The sequence below is a fragment of the Lissotriton vulgaris genome, chromosome 8 (assembly GCF_964263255.1).
Source record: "Lissotriton vulgaris chromosome 8, aLisVul1.2, whole genome shotgun sequence".
NCBI lineage: Eukaryota > Metazoa > Chordata > Amphibia > Caudata > Salamandridae > Lissotriton > Lissotriton vulgaris.
In genome coordinates, this window is record NC_141696.1 from 357,749,902 (window position 1) to 357,764,465 (window position 14,564).

Here is a 14,564-nt window from a genome sequence, read left to right on the forward strand (position 1 = left end):
TGGATGACTTCTGTGCAGCATATCTAGATGATATTGCTGTCTTTAGCTCCACCTGGGAGGATCACCTGGTCCACCTGAGGAAAGTGTTAGAGGCTCTGCAAGCAGCAGGCCTCACTATCAAGGCCACCAAGTGCCAGATAGGGCAGACACAGGTTGTATACCTGGGCCACCTTGTAGGTGGAGGCCAGGTTCAGCCACTGGAGAGCAAAATACAGTCAATCAGGGACTGGGCTCCTCCAACCACCCAGACTCAGGTTCGAGCTTTCTTGGGCCTGACTGGATACTACAGAAAATTTGTCAGGAACTATGGTTCCATTGTGACACCATTAAATGAACTGACAAGTAAGAAAATGCCAAAAAAGGTTCAGTGGACAGCAGGCTGTCAAAAAGCATTCGATGACCTAAAGCAGGCCATGTGCACAGCACCTATCCTTAAGAGTCCAGACTACTCCAAACCATTCATTGTCCAAACAGATGCTTCTGAGTTGGGTGTGGGAGCTGTTCTTTCTCAACTGAATTTTGATGGTCAGGATCAGCCCATTGCTTTTATAAGCAGAAGGCTGACCCCCAGAGAGAAGAATTGGTCAGCTATTGAGAGGGAGGCCTTTGCTGTGGTTTGGGCCCTGAAGAAGCTGAGGCCATACTTGTTTGGCACTCACTTCAAGATTCAGACCGACCATAAGCCCCTCTTGTGGCTAAATCAGATGAAGGGTGAAAACCCCAAACTGCTTAGGTGGTCCATTTCCCTACAGGGGATGGACTTTACAGTGGAACATAGACCTGGTACTGATCATGGCAATGCCGATGGGCTCTCCAGATATTTCCACTTAGAACAAGAAGACTCACCTGGTCAAGGTTAGCTTATTGTCCCAAAGTTTGGGGGGGGGTCATGTAGGAGAGTAGGGTCTGCAATCCTATGATCACCCAGATTTTTTGCTTTTGTTTCACTGGTTTACGACTTTCTCTGGCTGTGGGCCTGCCAATCAGACCCACAGCCTGGCTGTTCTCTTTCTAAATTACTTCATGTACCCTAGGTGCATCTACCAATTGGTACTGGGCCACCTTATCAGACCCTGTAACTCAGGGCATAGGTGTACCCAGGGCTACCAGGGGCTGCAGCATGTATTATGCCACCCCTGGCTGGCCTCCTAAATTTGACACAACTGGCTGCATGACAGCTGGGGCAAAGTCGTGTAATCACCCTTTGCTGTAGGTGTAGTATACCTATACCTAACCCTAAAATGGACACACAGATTCCTATCAGTCACTCCTATGGCAGGCCTTGACAATCCTGAAGGCAGAGTGCTTGGAATCGTGTGAGATGGTGCTCTGGCATGAGCTGAGCCTGTCTACAGCTTGCGGAATCAAGTCCTAATAGCTGTTCCATGATATCGCATACCATATACTCTTAAGTGCATTATAATCCTCGCGGTTAAATGCTATCTTTGGTATTGCTTTATCAAAACATGTCGAGTAAGGTGTCATACGAATTGGAATACTAACCCCTCGCCAATTCTGGCGACGGGGTTAGCATTCCACCCTTCTAGAGGGACACGACATGTATGTAACTGTGAACCCCGGTTAAAGTTAACTGAAGCCTCAGCTCCACAAAATGGATGCTGCCACCACAGACACGAGTCTGACCCCCTGCAGCTGGGAGTCCTTCCAGCGAGGGGAGCCTGGACAAAGGGTTTCCTGTCAGGGGCGGTGCTAGCACCGTCCCAGACATGGTTTTGTGTATCCTGGGTAGGCAGGGCTTTACAGGAAGGTGACTGCTGAGTGGCACCCCGGTGCTCACTACGCATAGGCCGGTCTGAACCAGTTCCAGGGGCACACCAGCCCCTGGCCTGGGGAAGTCCGGCATGGCTGAGGGGTGTAACCACCCCCCCACCTAGTCCCACCCATAGGCAGGACCTAGTCACCGGGTCAGCCCCCTTTTTTAGTATAAAGATGGGAGCGGGCCCCCTGTAAAAATTAGATCATCTTTGGAATCAAGATACCACTTTCTTCGAAAGGACTTCACGATTTCTTCTTCAAGATTCTCCCTTGTGGCTAAGGAGTAGTCACCCTGCATCAAGCGGGCACCATCCTAAAGAACACTGCGGTCTGCTGCAAGTCCTTCTTCACGAATCCGACGACCCAGCTCGACGAGACCCGGCTTCCCTGGCACCTCTGACCTCTACTCACCTCTACAGCCAAGCTGAGAACCGTGAGTGCGACGAGACCTCAAGGGACCGACGATCGCCAAGACTGCACGACATCTTTACTGCAAGCCCACCGTGTCCTCCACTGGTGAGTGCTTTGGGGTCCGAGAAGCCCCGACCCTGCGCAGCTCCAGCACCCAAGATCAGCCCCCCTGCATCTCCACGATCGGCGTGGGGCCCTTCTGCTGTTTGCTGTGCACCGCGTTGTTTGGCTACTAGCCGGCTGGCTTGTGGCCTTCTGAACGACGCCCAACGACTTCACGACTGCTGGTCTGGTTGCTCCAGACTGGCCCTTGCTTCCTTGTTCAAGAGAGGCACCCCGGACCCTCCTGGTCCACTCCAGACGCCATTTTAGGTCCACCGCGTGGGCTTGAATTTGCCAAGGCTTTGTTGCCCAATCCTGGGTCCAGCGACGCCGACAGCTTCCATCTTCGTGGGACAGCTCGATCCTCCATCCTGGTCGCCGACAACGCCTCCTGGTCCGTGAGATCTTCGAGTCAAGCGTCACCCACTCACCTAGTCGAGGTGGCTACCATCCGGTGCCCTCCTGGTGCCCACTGACTACTGGCTAGTAGTCTCGAACTTGGTCCCCTCTGCTTTCAGGTGTCATCTATCTTCAAGATCCAGGCTTGGATCCGACTGAACTTTCTTCACTGGTCACCGGCCAGCATCTTTTCTTCCGGCTCCTGGTCCGTCTACGAGGATTCCCGACGTCTTTTCAGACCTATGCAGCTGCAGCCCCTGGGCTAGGTAACTTCGGCATTTCGGTGCCCCAGCATAGCCTCACTATCCAAGGGTCAGAATCTACTTTCGTTTTCTCCCTACCAGGTCGGGTTCGCCCGAGAACACTAACTTTCTATTTCCTAGCTACCATAGACTTTTGTCCCGCATCTCGCGTGAGAGTGCACACACTGCACCCGAGTCCCCTAGGCCTCCTAGACGTAATCTAACGATTCCCTAGTCAAGTCCTAGCGATTCCAAAAGCTATTAGTACTGTACTTACCTGCTAGGAATTTCGCATTCCACTTTCAGAGTATATGGTTTTCCGTGCCCCTCGGGCATTTGTATATACTGTGCTAACTTAAGTATTTTTGTAAGAGTTTTGGTTTGTGCTTAGTACCCTGTCCTCATAAAGAGTACAGGGCTGTTGTGATCTTTAAATAAATAACTGTTTATTTTCATAACACTTGTGTGGTGTCCTTTCACTTGGTATTCAAGGGGTATATGTGTGGTAAACAGCTGGCTTAACGCGCCCTCTCGAGTCTTTAGCCTTAGACTGCTCGTATCCACGCTACTAGGATAGCTGGTCTATAAGGTTGACTTACAACCAATCATCAATAAGGGTTGCTGGACTGATACATAGTGTTCACTAGAATAGTGAGCACTGCATATCAGGCCACCTTCTCACAGGAAGGACGACCCCAAGACTGGAAAATGTCTTCTAGCACTTAGTCGTTGAGAATCTAGTCCTCTGTCCTCGAAATGCCGACGTAGTGCATCCGCCCTCACTTTCAGCTCTCCTGGGAGATTGACTGCCTGAACAGACCACTTGCGAGCCAGAAGCCAATGCCAGATGTGCTGGGCTTGCAGTGATAAGAGTCCTTGAGCATGTTCCTCCGTACTTGTTCAAATAGTACATCGTGGTGGTGTTGTCCGTTTGCACTAGAATCTTCTCCTGAAGCGAGGGAAGGAACGCTTTGAGAGCCAGGTGGACTGCTCTCAATTCCAGCAAGTTGATGTGGTAGGTGCTTTCTTTGGACGACCACAGCCCCTGCACTTGGAGAGGCCCCATGTGCGCCCCCAGCCTTGTAAAGACGAGTCTGTGATGATAGTTTGTGCAGGAGGAGGTTGATGGAAAAGAACTCCCACCTGCATGTTCTGCTTCTTTGTCCACCAAGGAATGTAAGATCGAGCTACATCCGACAAAATAATCTGATCGTCCCAGCGATCTGATCGCTGGTCCCATTTGTCCTCCAGATCCTGCTTAAGAGGACGCATCCGAAGTCTGGCGTTCGGTACTAAGAAGATGCATGAAGCCATCGACCCCAAGAGGGAGGCTATCTTTCGCACTCTGAGTCATGTTGCGAAGAACTTGCTGGCACTTGAGTGTTATCGAAGACTGTCTCTCCTCCGAAGGAAACACTTTTCCAACCTCGGAGTTTAGTAGAGCTCCTAGGAAGTGAATCTTCTGTGTGGGTTGGGAGACCGACTTGTTGTAGTTTACATGTAGGCCTAGACGCTGACAGTTCTATGCATGTCTGGAATGGATTCCTTACGTTGTCTGGAGAAGGACCTTTCAACAGCCAATCGTCTAAGTATGGGTATACGAAGACCCCCCTGCGTCATAAAGCTGCCGCCACCACTGCGACCCTGGGGGCCGACTTCAACCCAAACGGCAGGACTTTGAACTGGTAGTGGGAGGTCACCACCCGGAATCGAAGGACTCTCCTGTGATCGGGCAGTATCAGGACATGAAAGAACGCATCTTGAAGGTCCATCAAACGCATCCAATCCCCCTTCCTGAGATGTGGATATATTTGGTGAAGCGCCAACATGCGAAACTTTTCTTTTCCGACATGTAGATGGAGCGTTCCCTAGTCCAGAATGGGCCTGTATTCCGCCTTTTGGCCTTTTTTTCTGACCAGAAAATAACTTGAATATACTCCTTTCCCCCTTTGAGCCACCAGCACCCTCTCGATGGCTGTTTGAGGAGTGTCGCTACTTTTTTAAACATTTGTAGTTGGTGGCTTGACGTTTACATCGGAGGAACGGATGGAGGTAGACGATGGAAACAAAGACAGTACCCATTCTGCAGCGTAGACAACACCCATTGGTCTTTTGTAATGGCCTGCCACTCTGTCCTGTGATGCGCAATGCTTTCCCCCACTGGAGTGGACAACGGCACAGGGGGAAGTGAAGACTCATTGCTTCTGCTGAGGCTTATTGAAGCTGTTGCCTTGGCGCCGATTTCAGTTTCTTTGGAATTGCGCTTCCCTTTATATTGCGACTTTTGTTGGCCTTGCTAGTTCTGGCCCTTCTGCCAGTGAGGGGTTTGAACCCTCTGCTTAGAAGAGCCCTTGTTGTCCGAACGGAATTTCTTCCGGAATTCCTTTTTCTTTTCAAGCCCCACAGCCTTAAGGGTGTCTAACTCAGTCTTCATCCTTTGCATCTCCTCATCAGCGCTCGCCCTAAAGAGAGATGACCCTGAAAAAGGAAGATTCAGTATTCTGGCCTGAGCCTCGGGTTTCAATGCTGTAAGGCGTAACCACGAGGATCTCCTCGCTGTGATGCCATGCGCATAACCATGCGCCGCCAGCGTTGCTCCATCTGCAGCAGCCCCTATAATCTGATTGGAGACTTGACTGTCCTCCACCAGAATCTCCTCGAAGTCCTTTCTTCCTGAGGAAGTTTTGCAGAAAACCTCTGAAGCGAGTCCCACAGATATCTATCATATCTGCCAAGCAGAGCTTCTGCATTGGAGACCTGTGGGAAAGAAGCTGAGGTGTTACATACTCTTCTCCCCCATGAGTCTTGTAGCTTGCGGTCCTTATCTGGCGGTACCGTGGATGAGGAGGCCACCGCATTGGATTTTTTAGCCGCCGCAATGATTACTGAATCTGGCGGTGGATCGGACTTGAGGAACAGAGGATCCTCTTCAGGAGGACGATACTATGAGAATCCTTGCTGGGACTGACTTTACCGGATGTGAGAAGGTGGCCTGATATGCAGTGCTCACTATTCTAGTGAACACTATGTATCAGTCCAGCAACCCTTATTGATGATTGGTTGTAAGTCAACCTTATAGACCAGCTATCCTAGTAGCGTGGATACGAGCAGTCTAAGGCTAAAGACTCGAGAGGGCGCGTTAAGCCAGCTGTTTACCACACATATACCCCTTGAATACCAAGTGAAAGGACACCACACAAGTGTTATGAAAATAAACAGTTATTTATTTAAAGATCACAACAGCCCTGTACTCTTTATGAGGACAGGGTACTAAGCACAAACCAAAACTCTTACAAAAATACTTAAGTTAGCACAGTATATACAAATGCCCGAGGGGCACGGAAAACCATATACTCTGAAAGTGGAATGCGAAATTCCTAGCAGGTAAGTACAGTACTAATAGCTTTTGGAATCGCTAGGACTTGACTAGGGAATCGTTAGATTACGTCTAGGAGGCCTAGGGGACTCGGGTGCAGTGTGTGCACTCTCACGCGAGATGCGGGACAAAAGTCTATGGTAGCTAGGAAATAGAAAGTTAGTGTTCTCGGGCGAACCCGACCTGGTAGGGAGAAAATGAAAGTAGATTCTGACCCTTGGATAGTGAGGCTATGCTGGGGCACCGAAATGCCGAAGTTACCTAGCCCAGGGGCTGCAGCTGCATAGGTCTGAAAAGACGTCGGGAATCCTCGTAGACGGACCAGGAGCCGGAAGAAAAGATGCTGGCCGGTGACCAGTGAAGAAAGTTCAGTCGGATCCAAGCCTGGATCTTGAAGATAGATGACACCTGAAAGCAGAGGGGACCAAGTTCGAGACTACTAGCCAGTAGTCAGTGGGCACCAGGAGGGCACCGGATGGTAGCCACCTCGACTAGGTGAGTGGGTGACGCTTGACTCGAAGATCTCACGGACCAGGAGGCGTTGTCGGCGACCAGGATGGAGGATCGAGCTGTCCCACGAAGATGGAAGCTGTCGGCGTCGCTGGACCCAGGATTGGGCAACAAAGCCTTGGCAAATTCAAGCCCACGCGGTGGACCTAAAATGGCGTCTGGAGTGGACCAGGAGGGTCCGGGGTGCCTCTCTTGAACAAGGAAGCAAGGGCCAGTCTGGAGCAACCAGACCAGCAGTCGTGAAGTCGTTGGGCGTCGTTCAGAAGGCCACAAGCCAGCCGGCTAGTAGCCAAACAACGCGGTGCACAGCAAACAGCAGAAGGGCCCCACGCCGATCGTGGAGATGCAGGGGGGCTGATCTTGGGTGCTGGAGCTGCGCAGGGTCGGGGCTTCTCGGACCCCAAAGCACTCACCAGTGGAGGACACGGTGGGCTTGCAGTAAAGATGTCGTGCAGTCTTGGCGATCGTCGGTCCCTTGAGGTCTCGTCGCACTCACGGTTCTCAGCTTGGCTGTAGAGGTGAGTAGAGGTCAGAGGTGCCAGGGAAGCCGGGTCTCGTCGAGCTGGGTCGTCGGATTCGTGAAGAAGGACTTGCAGCAGACCGCAGTGTTCTTTAGGATGGTGCCCGCTTGATGCAGGGTGACTACTCCTTAGCCACAAGGGAGAATCTTGAAGAAGAAATCGTGAAGTCCTTTCGAAGAAAGTGGTATCTTGATTCCAAAGATGATCTAATTTTTACAGGGGGCCCGCTCCCATCTTTATACTAAAAAAGGGGGCTGACCCGGTGACTAGGTCCTGCCTATGGGTGGGACTAGGTGGGGGGGTGGTTACACCCCTCAGCCATGCCGGACTTCCCCAGGCCAGGGGCTGGTGTGCCCCTGGAACTGGTTCAGACCGGCCTATGCGTAGTGAGCACCGGGGTGCCACTCAGCAGTCACCTTCCTGTAAAGCCCTGCCTACCCAGGATACACAAAACCATGTCTGGGACGGTGCTAGCACCGCCCCTGACAGGAAACCCTTTGTCCAGGCTCCCCTCGCTGGAAGGACTCCCAGCTGCAGGGGGTCAGACTCGTGTCTGTGGTGGCAGCATCCATTTTGTGGAGCTGAGGCTTCAGTTAACTTTAACCGGGGTTCACAGTTACATACATGTCGTGTCCCTCTAGAAGGGTGGAATGCTAACCCCGTCGCCAGAATTGGCGAGGGGTTAGTATTCCAATTCGTATGACACCTTACTCGACATGTTTTGATAAAGCAATACCAAAGATAGCATTTAACCGCGAGGATTATAATGCACTTAAGAGTATATGGTATGCGATATCATGGAACAGCTATTAGGACTTGATTCCGCAAGCTGTAGACAGGCTCAGCTCATGCCAGAGCACCATCTCACACGATTCCAAGCACTCTGCCTTCAGGATTGTCAAGGCCTGCCATAGGAGTGACTGATAGGAATCTGTGTGTCCATTTTAGGGTTAGGTATAGGTATACTACACCTACAGCAAAGGGTGATTACACGACTTTGCCCCAGCTGTCATGCAGCCAGTTGTGTCAAATTTAGGAGGCCAGCCAGGGGTGGCATAATACATGCTGCAGCCCCTGGTAGCCCTGGGTACACCTATGCCCTGAGTTACAGGGTCTGATAAGGTGGCCCAGTACCAATTGGTAGATGCACCTAGGGTACATGAAGTAATTTAGAAAGAGAACAGCCAGGCTGTGGGTCTGATTGGCAGGCCCACAGCCAGAGAAAGTCGTAAACCAGTGAAACAAAAGCAAAAAATCTGGGTGATCATAGGATTGCAGACCCTACTCTCCTACATGACCCCCCCCCAAACTTTGGGACAATAAGCTAACCTTGACCAGGTGAGTCTTCTTGTTCTAAGTGGAAATATCTGGAGAGCCCATCGGCATTGCCATGATCAGTACCAGGTCTATGTTCCACTGTAAAGTCCATCCCCTGTAGGGAAATGGACCACCTAAGCAGTTTGGGGTTTTCACCCTTCATCTGATTTAGCCACAAGAGGGGCTTATGGTCGGTCTGAATCTTGAAGTGAGTGCCAAACAAGTATGGCCTCAGCTTCTTCAGGGCCCAAACCACAGCAAAGGCCTCCCTCTCAATAGCTGACCAATTCTTCTCTCTGGGGGTCAGCCTTCTGCTTATAAAAGCAATGGGCTGATCCTGACCATCAAAATTCAGTTGAGAAAGAACAGCTCCCACACCCAACTCAGAAGCATCTGTTTGGACAATGAATGGTTTGGAGTAGTCTGGACTCTTAAGGATAGGTGCTGTGCACATGGCCTGCTTTAGGTCATCGAATGCTTTTTGACAGCCTGCTGTCCACTGAACCTTTTTTGGCATTTTCTTACTTGTCAGTTCATTTAATGGTGTCACAATGGAACCATAGTTCCTGACAAATTTTCTGTAGTATCCAGTCAGGCCCAAGAAAGCTCGAACCTGAGTCTGGGTGGTTGGAGGAGCCCAGTCCCTGATTGACTGTATTTTGCTCTCCAGTGGCTGAACCTGGCCTCCACCTACAAGGTGGCCCAGGTATACAACCTGTGTCTGCCCTATCTGGCACTTGGTGGCCTTGATAGTGAGGCCTGCTGCTTGCAGAGCCTCTAACACTTTCCTCAGGTGGACCAGGTGATCCTCCCAGGTGGAGCTAAAGACAGCAATATCATCTAGATATGCTGCACAGAAGTCATCCAGCCCAGTAAGGACTTGATTCACCAACCTTTGGAAGGTGGCAGGTGCATTTTTCAGACCAAAGGGCATTACCACAAATTGATAATGCCCACCAGGGGTTGAAAATGCTGTTTTGGGTTTGGCATCCTCAGCTAACCTGATTTGCCAATACCCAGCTGTTAAGTCAAATGTACTTAAGTAGTTGGCAGAAGCCAATCTATCTATAAGTTCATCTGCCCTTGGTATTGGATGGGCATCAGTCTTAGTGACTGCATTGAGACCCCTGTAGTCTACGCAAAACCTCATCTCTCTCTTACCATCTTGGGTGTGAGGCTTTGGCACTAGAACTACTGGACTAGCCCAAGGGCTATCTGAGGGTTCAATGACTCCCAATTCCAACATTTTCTGCACTTCAGTTTTTATGCAGTCTCTAACATGATCAGGCTGCCTGTAGATTTTACTCTTGACTGGCAGGCTGTCACCAGTGTCAACCTCATGGGTACACCAATTGGTCTGACTGGGTGTCAGAGAGAACATATGTCTGAAAGACTGAAGAACCTGTTTACAGTCTTTCTGCTGATGTTCAGAGAGGCTGCCACAAAAGACAACACCATCTACTGACCCATCATCAGGATTCTGAGTGAGCAGGTCTGGGAGAGGGTCACTCTCTTCCTCCTGTCCCTCATCTATGGCCATGAGCAAGCTCATGTCCTTCCTGTCGACATATGCTTTGAGCCTGTTGACATGGAGTACCCTATGGGGACTCCTGGGAGTTCCAAGGTCCACCAGGTAGGTGACCTCTCCCTTTTGCTCAAGGATTGTGTGGGGCCCAGACCATTTGTCTTTGAGTGCTGCTGGGGCCACTGGCTCCAGCACCCACACCTTCTGTCCAGGCTGATAAACAGTCAGGACAGCCTTTTGGTCATGCCAAGCTTTTTGAAGTTCTTGACTGGCCTTAAGGTTTTCTGATGCCTTCTCCATATACTCAGCCATCCTGGAGCGGAGACCAAGTACATAGTCCATTATGTTGGTTGCAGGCTTTTTGAGAGGTCTCTCCCATCCTTCCTTCACCAAACACAAGGGGCCTCTCACAGGATGCCCATACAAAAGTTCAAAAGGGCTGTAGCCAACCCCCTTTTGTGGGACCTCTCTGTAAGCAAACAGAAGGCAGGGCATCAGGACATCCCATCTACGCCTGAGGGTTTCAGGTAGTCCATGAATCATCCCTTTTAGGGTCCTGTTGAACCTTTCAACAAGCCCATTGCATTGTGGGTGATAGGGTGTAGTGAATTTGTAATTGACACCACACTCCTTCCACATAGCAGTTAAATAGCTTGACATGAAGTTTGCACCTCTGTCAGAGACAACCTCCTTAGGGAAGCCCACTCTGGAGAACACTCCAACTAGGGCCCTTGCCACCACAGGGGCTGTGGTGGTCCTAAGTGGAATAGCTTCAGGATACCTGGTGGCATGATCCACTACCACCAGTATAAACTTGTGCCCTGATGCTGTCTGGGGTTCCATTGGACCAACAATGTCAATCCCCACTCTTTCAAAGGGCACCCCCACCACAGGCATTGGTATAAGGGGGGCCTTTGTTGTGCCACCTGACTTACCACTGGCTTGGCAAGTGACACAGGAGCGACAAAACTCCTTGGTATCCTCATTCATGTGAGGCCAGTGAAAGTGTGAGACAAGCCTGTCCCAAGTCTTTGTCTGGCCTAAGTGTCCTGCTAAGGGAATCTCATGGGCCAAGGTAAGTAGGAAACCTCTCTGCGACAAGGGTACAACCAGCCTCCTGGTCATGCCAGGCTTGGGGTCTCTTGACTCAGTGTACAGGAGTCCATCTTCCCAGTATACCTTGTGGGTACCTGTGGCGTTCCCAGCAGCCTCAGCAGCAGCCTGCTGTCTGAGGGGTTCAAGAGAAGGGCAGCCTAACTGGTCCTTCCCCAGGTCTTCCCTTGAGGGTCCCCCTGAACCCAAGAATTCAACTTGATCAAGTTCAAACTCTCTAGGCTCAGTTTCCCTCAATTCCTGCAGGTCAGCCTCCTCTGAGACTTGATCCACAACCTGGGGCAAGGGGGAAGGCACAGCCTTAACCCTACTGCTCTTTTTCTTGGAAGGTGTCTGGTCCATTGTTCCAGGATCCAGCACCTGTTCAGTGGGGCATCTTCTGGCCTGTGACCTAGTCACAGCAAACACATGTGCTGGCAAACCTAACATTTCCAGATGAGTCCTCTGCTCCACTTCTGACCATTGTGATGACTCCAAATCATTGCCCAACAAACAATCCACTGGGAGGTCTGAACTAACTACAACCTTCTTGTGGCCAGTTACCCCTCCCCAGGAGAAAGCTACAATTGCCATACTATGATTGGTAGTGACATTGCTTGCATTGGTCACCAGGAATTCTGTACCTGGCATGATCTGTCCAGGGTCCACAAAGCTAGGTGTCACCATTGTGACACTGGCACAAGTGTCCCTATAGGCCTGAGCCATTTTTCCATTAATAAAAGGTGTCTGTCTGTATTTGCCCAAAGTATTGGGACTTATGTCAGGGGACATATCCATATCCCCTGTACTGACAAGGACAGCCTGAGTGAGGGTGCCAACTAAGTTGTCACTCCCCTCAGAACCCAGGGTTAACCCTACTAAACCCTTGGGAGGTGCACTACCACTGCTGGCTGTACTAGGGGGCACAGGTGCCTTAGGGGCTGCAGTGGCAGGAGTCTGCCCTCCTCCTTTCTTGGTGCACTCACTAAACCAGTGAGTTTTACTTTTGCAGTATTGGCACCACCTTTTAGATTGGCCTTCTTTCTTCTTTTGGGGAGCCTGACCCCCACCCTCTTTGGGTTGTTGGGGACCTGTCGAAGACTTCTGGTCATTTTGTTCCCCTTTCGAATCCTTACCCTTCTGGTCTGCTTTCTTCTGACCACCTTGATTCTGGCCCTGGTTCTGTTTAACTCTTGTTCTAACCCATCTGTCTGCCTTCTTTCCCAATTCTTGGGGAGAGGTCAGATCTGAGTCAACAAGATGCTGATGCAACAACTGGTTCTGACAATTGTTTAAAATTTGCTCTCTCATCATCAAATTGTACAATCCTTTATAATCAGTAACCTTACTGCCCAGCAACCAGCCCTCAAAAGCCTTAGTGGCACAATCTACAAAGTCAGCCCAATCTTGAGACTGAGTTTTCTGGGTATCCCTGAACAGCACCCTGTACTGCTCAGTGGTTAGGCCAAACCCATCAACCAGTGCATTTTTCAAGACTTGGTAATCATTAGCATCCTCCACCCTTGTGGTGAGGAGCTTGTCTCTTCCTTTACCCTCAAAGGAGAGCCACAAGATAGCTGCCCACTGACTTGGGGGAACACCTTGCACAGTGCAGGCCCTCTCCAAAGCAGTAATCCATTTGTGGATGTCATCCCCTTGTTTAAAGGGGGGCACTATCTTACCAAGGTGTTTTGTATCAAAACTCCTTTCCCTATTGCTAGGTACAATGCTGCCACCAGTGGGGACTGTCCCACTCAATTGTTGCTCTCTAGCAAAGGCAAGCCTCTCTTTGGCCAGGGCAAGTTCTTCCCTTTCAATCCTCAGATTGGCTGCCTTTTCCTTAGCTTCATACATTCTCCTCTGGGGAGATGTCATTCCCCTTTGAGAGGAACGTTGAGAGCCATTGGTATGAAGGGATCTGATAGAGCCTCTTGATAGAGATCTATCTCGTCCATTCCCAATGTTAAGCTGACCTGAGAGTGGCCCCAAGGGTCCCCTAGTGCCCATCTCATGTCTGCTTAAGTTGGACCTGGTTAGTCTGCTGACTTCTACCTGTTCCTTTTCTGCCTCATCCCCTGATACCAAATCATCATCCTCATCATCAGCATCATCTGCTGCCTGAAGAGGATGGTCCTGGGCATCAAAGGGACCCTGTAAGGAGGGCATGTTGCCATCTGAATTAGAAGGGTCTGGGTTACCAGCCCTCCTTGCATCATGAGTCTCTAAGAGACCAATCAGAAAGGCAGTTGTGGGGTTAGACCCCTGCTTAATCTTCCTAGAGGTACACACTTGTCGTAACTCATGGAAGCTAAGCGCAGTATATCTTGAAGAGATGACCTGTGGAGGGTCAACTGACACAAGGGGAACCTCAGTGTTTCCTCCTTTGTCCGACATACTGTTTCTAGTGTGGTGTAAGTGATGCACCTACCTACACTATGTGTTTACCTACTGATCCCTTGCTAAGAGTTGCAGCCAAGGTGTGCTAAGCCTTGAGGAGCTACAACAGCTGGTTCAGTAGAACTCAGAGTATTCTAAGCTTTAGTTATGTGTACCTAACAGTACTTATGTGATCTTTCAACAAGATATTCTTAGGATACGTGTGGTAAAACAACAGCAAGCTCAAATCCCAACCGCTGCTCACCAATGTGAGAAGGTGGCCTGATATGCAGTGCTCACTATTCTAGTGAACACTATGTATCAGTCCAGCAACCCTTATTGATGATTGGTTGTAAGTCAACCTTATAGACCAGCTATCCTAGTAGCGTGGATACGAGCAGTCTAAGGCTAAAGACTCGAGAGGGCGCGTTAAGCCAGCTGTTTACCACACATATACCCCTTGAATACCAAGTGAAAGGACACCACACAAGTGTTATGAAAATAAACAGTTATTTATTTAAAGATCACAACAGCCCTGTACTCTTTATGAGGACAGGGTACTAAGCACAAACCAAAACTCTTACAAAAATACTTAAGTTAGCACAGTATATACAAATGCCCGAGGGGCACGGAAAACCATATACTCTGAAAGTGGAATGCGAAATTCCTAGCAGGTAAGTACAGTACTAATAGCTTTTGGAATCGCTAGGACTTGACTAGGGAATCGTTAGATTACGTCTAGGAGGCCTAGGGGACTCGGGTGCAGTGTGTGCACTCTCACGCGAGATGCGGGACAAAAGTCTATGGTAGCTAGGAAATAGAAAGTTAGTGTTCTCGGGCGAACCCGACCTGGTAGGGAGAAAACGAAAGTAGATTCTGACCCTTGGATAGTGAGGCTATGCTGGGGCACCGAAATG

General features: G+C 50.1%; 1 protein-coding gene across 2 annotated transcripts in view; it reads right to left on the reverse strand.

Annotated features, from left to right (window-relative positions):
- The window catches only part of DDX3X (DEAD-box helicase 3 X-linked), a 414,092-nt gene that overhangs the window by 264,957 nt on the left and 134,571 nt on the right, over window positions 1-14,564 (reverse strand). The window lies entirely within an intron of this gene.